Source organism: Psittacula echo (genome assembly GCF_963264785.1).
Source record: "Psittacula echo genome assembly, chromosome: Z".
Classification (NCBI taxonomy): domain Eukaryota; kingdom Metazoa; phylum Chordata; class Aves; order Psittaciformes; family Psittacidae; genus Psittacula; species Psittacula echo.
Window position 1 is genome coordinate 84,646,589 of NC_137742.1, and position 5,231 is coordinate 84,651,819.

The window sequence follows — 5,231 nt, forward strand, 5'->3', positions numbered from 1 at the left end:
GCATCACAATAAATAAAGTATGTGTTCTGCACGATGCAAATGCTGCTTATGGAAGTGGGCTGAAAGGCTGCTGCATTTAAACTGACAGAGGGAAGACTGAGATAAGCTCTTAGGCAGAAGTTCTTCCCTGTGAGGGTGGTGAGGCCCTGACACAGGTTGCCCAGAAAAGCTGTGGCTGCCCCATTGCTGGCAGTGTTCAAGGCCAGGTTAGACCCAGGGGCTTGGAGCAACCTGGTCTAGTGGAAGGTGTCCCTGCCCGTGGCAGGGGGTTGGAACTGAGTGAGCTTTAAGGTCCCTTCCAACTCAAACCAGGCTGGGATTCTACGGAGGAGCGAGGCTCAGTGAGCCGGCGGAGGGCGGCCCTCCGCGCCACCAGGGTGCGCTCTGCAACGTGTGGCGGGGTCACGTGGGCGGTGGCCTGGCCGTAAAGGCCTTGACGGGGAGGGGGCGTGTGGCCGGTGGCGCCTGGTGCCGTGCGAGAGCTGAGCGACGGGTTGTGCGAGGGAAGGAAGGTGGCAGCGCTCGAAGTCGAAACGTGAGAGTGTGGAAGGCCGGGACGGGGAGGGGAGGGGCAGGCAGAGCGGGGAGGCGGGGGGCTCGGACAGCGGTGCTCGGGGGGCTTCCGCAGTTCCCCCCTGAGGGGTTCCGTGAAGGGGTCACCCCGCCGCCCAGGCCCGGAGCGCTGGGAAGGGCTCTATTCTCTCTCGCCCCGAAGCGGCTCCGTGTCTCCCATCCTCGCACCAGCCGCCCCTGAAGTTCATCTCGGAGCCCATCGACTTCTGGGCCGGGCGCGGGGCCGGGTGGTGTCCTGGGTTCAGCAGTGGCAGTCAGTTTTTTTTCTCCTTCTTAGTAGCTGTTGCAGCACTGTGTTTTTGACTTTTGGCCTGGGAACAAAAAACTGATAACACTGATGTTTAGACTGACCAAGGACTTTGTGAGTCTCATGCTCTGCCAGGGAGGAGGAGGGGCCGGGAGGAAGCGGGGACAGGACACCTGACCCAGACTGGCCAAGGAGGTGTTCCATACCACAGCACGTCATGCCAGGGGATGTAACTGGGAGCTACCCGGAAGGGCACGTCCCCTGGTCGGTCGGGCTGTCTTTTCCGGCGGGCGGTATCGTATTCTCTTGCCTTGTTATTTCTCTTGTCGTTGTTATTGTTGGTGGCGGCAGTGGTGATTTGTGTTATACCTTAGTTATTAAACTGTTCTTATCTCAACCCGTGGGAGCTGCATTCTTTTGATTCTCCTCCCTGTCCCTCCAGAAGCGGAGGGAAGAAAGGTGTGTGTGTGGGGGGGCAGTAGACTGCGTGGTTCTGATTTACAGCTTGGGCTTAAACCACGACAGTTCTATTTTGGCACCCAGCGTGGGGCTCGAAGGGTTGAGATAACGACAGATCTGACCGGAGTGTGTCTAATCGTATTTGTGATAAGCATTCAGTGTTTTGGATTGATAGTCACTTGTCACAATGCTGATTTATTGGCTCTCAAAGTTGTTGTTTTTGATCTCACAGTCTCAATATGCCGTAGGTTACTTAGAGCCGGTATTTGCTGTGTTAGTGTTTTTCAAGTGTGGGGCTTGGGCTAAGGTTATTGTCTCATTATATTTTATGGTAATGACTTGTAATACAATAGAAAAATTGATCATGAAACTGGTCTGGCTTATGTTCCCAGTGTGGTCAGCACCTTTATACTTTGGGAGGTATATAATACAAATGCTTAGCAACTATACATCTTTTTTCTCCTTCCTGGGTGGTCAACCTATGAAGGAGACATTCTTTTACCCTCCCAGTGCCCCTTCCAGACCGTTTACAGCATCGTTTGAGAGTTTTGAAGTTTTTGAGTGGCCTTTTAATATTGTTGAGACCTGTTTGCTGATTGTGATGGGGGTCACCATGTTGGCACGCATACAGAGTGTGTTTTGTCCACAACCATTACGTCTGATCTCAAGAGTTAAGCAGAGTCGGGTTTGGGTCTTGTCTGGGGTTAGACGACAAAATAGGGGGACCGAGAGATTTTCCCTGAGGCTGGACAGCCATGAGTGGCAGGGTGTGTGGGATAGTATGGGCAAGTATCTAGGTCAGTGGGCCCCTCCAGTGTTTTGGAATTTCACCACTGAACAACTGCAAAATCCAGAAGAATTAGTAAAACACTTAAATGATGCGTGCTGAAGAGGCCCCACCATATAATAAACTATCAGAAAGTGAAAAGCAGTATGCCTTGTTTACTGATGGGTCCTGCCGTATTGTGGGAAAACATCAGAGATGGAAGGCAGCTGTATGGAGTCCTCAACGACAAGTTGCAGAAACTGCTGAAGGAGAGGGTGAATCGAGTCAGTTCGCCGAGGTGAAAGCCATCCAGCTGGCCCTGGACATTGCTGAACGAGAAAAGTGGCCAGTACTTTATCTCTATACTGACTCATGGATGGTGGCAAATGCCCTGTGGGGGTGGTTGCAGCAATGGAAGCAGAGCAACTGGCAACGCAGAGGTAAACCCATCTGGGCTGCTGCACTGTGGCAAGATATCGCTGCCCGGGTGCAGAACCTGGTGGTGAAGGTACGCCATGTAGACGCCCATGTACCCAAGAGTCGGGCCACTGAGGAACACCAGAACAACCAACAAGTGGACAAAGCTGCTAAGATTGAAGTGGCTCAGATGGACTTAGATTGGCAACATAAAGGTGAATTATTTTTGGCTCGGTGGGCCCATGACACTTCAGGTCATCAGGGCAGAGATGCAACATACAGATGGGCCCGTGATCGAGGGGTGGACTTAACAATGGACACTATTGCCCGGGTTATTCATGAGTGTGAAACATGTGCTGCAATCAAACAAGCCAAACAGTTAAAGCCTCTCTGGTATGGAGGACGATGGCTGAAGTATAAATATGGGGAGGCCTGGCAGATTGATTATATCACACTCCCACCAACCCGCCAAGGCAAGCGCCATGTGCTTACCATGGTGGAAGCAACCACCGGATGGCTGGAAACATACGCTGTGCCCCATGCCACTGCCCGGAACACTATCCTGGGCCTTGAGAACCAGATTTTGTGGCGACATGGCACCCCAGAAAGAATTGAATCAGACAATGGGACTCATTTCCGGAATAACCTTATAGACACTTGGGCCAAAGAGCATGGCATTGAGTGGGTATATCACATCCCCTACCATGCACCAGCCTCTGGGAAAATCGAACGGTATAATGGGCTGTTAAAAACTGCACTGAGAGCAATGGGTGGGGGAACTTTCAAGCATTGGGATACACACTTACCAAAGGCCACCTGGTTGGTCAACAGCAGAGGATCTGCCAACAGGGCTGGCCCAGCCCAGTCAGAACTTTTACATATTGTAGAGGGGGACAAAGTTCCTGTGGTGCACATGAAGAATTTGCTGGGGAAGACAGTCTGGGTTATTCCTGCTTCAGGTAAAGGCAAACCCACTCGTGGGATTGCTTTTGCTCAGGGACCTGGATATACTTGGTGGGTAATGCGGGAAGATGGGGAAGTCCGATGCGTACCTCAAGGGGATTTGATTTTAGGGGGAAACAGACAATGAACTCAATTGTACGCTGTTGCCTGCTATAGCCATCAATTAGAAGTCTGCAGGGCACCAGCGACTGGCTCTGACTTCCCTCCGACCATCATCCCAACAGAGAATGAACTTTGATAGAACCGGACGAGTTCTACAGTAAAGGAATGATCAGCATCAGCAGACAACGATCCAACACTGCACACAGCTTCTCCTGCCCTGAAAGACTGTTACAAGAGATGGAGCCCAACATCATGAACCGAATGGACTCAGTAGCTTTATAGGAATTGGTCCGTGCACTAAGCTAACAGTGCACCGAGATGAGAGTGAGGGTATATGGAAAATGTGGGATCTGAGCATGACGTGAATGGTATGGAACAAGGGGTGGATACTGTCCTGGGTTCAGCAGTGGCAGTCAGTTTTTTTTCTCCTTCTTAGTAGCTGTTGCAGCACTGTGTTTTTGACTTTTGGCCTGGGAACAAAAAACTGATAACACTGATGTTTAGACTGACCAAGGACTTTGTGAGTCTCATGCTCTGCCAGGGAGGAGGAGGGGCTGGGAGGAAGCGGGGACAGGACACCTGACCCAGACTGGCCAAGGAGGTGTTCCATACCACAGCACGTCATGCCAGGGGATGTAACTGGGAGCTACCCGGAAGGGCACGTCCCCTTTTCTGTCAGGCTGTCTTTTCCGGCGGGCGGTATCATATTCTCTTGCCTTGTTATTTCTCTTGTCGTTGTTATTGTTGGTGGCGGCAGTGGTGATTTGTGTTATACCTTAGTTATTAAACTGTTCTTATCTCAACCCGTGGGAGCTGCATTCTTTTGATTCTCCTCCCCGTCCCTCCAGAAGTGGAGGGAAGAAAGGTGTGTGTGGGGGGGGGCAGTAGACTGCGTGGTTCTGATTTACAGCTTGGGCTTAAACGACGACAGGTGGGTTGCCCAGCGCTGCGGCGCAGCGAGGTGAAGCTGTAGCAACTTGCTGGACACGATGCTGCGGCTCTCCTTAGAGGTGGCCAATCTGGGCCAGTCCTGATCGAGGCTGGGGGACATGGGGATGTCGCTGGGCTGTGGCAGGAGCAGCAGCAGGCCGTGCCCATCGTGCGGGGCCCGTGTCTCGTCAGCCTGGCTTCCTGGGGCCATCCTACCTCTCCCTGAGTTCTCCCAAGCTTATCCCGTGCTCGATCCCGGCTGTAGAGATGGGAAGCGGCTGCTTCACCCCCGGGCATTGGGTGTTCCTGGAGTTCTTCCTGTATCGCTGCTGTTTGGGCAGAGCTGGGGCTTTTCCAGTGCCTTTCGCAGACAAAGGTCTGCAGGAGTCTGCTGGCACGGCCGTGCCCCCTCTAGCGTTGCCCATAGGTGCTCCCTGGGCTGTGTCTTGCTCTCACTGTGCTGGGTGCTTTGTGCTGCTCCAGTCCACTGCTTTGCCTGGGAAAGACTGTGTCCTCCCTGGGCACTGCCTGAGAGCTCAGCTCATGGAGCAGAGCCAGAGCATCCTCTTGGGACAGCCCAGCACAGGGCTGACCGAAGCAGGACGGTGAGTTTCAGGTGGGAGCTGTGGCTATGGTAAGCCTGGAGGGGAGCAGCTGGTGTCATGGGGATAGAGCTTGCTCTGCTGAGGATTCAGTGGGAGATATGGGAGGGATTTGGAGTGGGAACCACATGCCTCAAATGCAAAGGATTCTGTGGGGATGGCTGTGCATGGG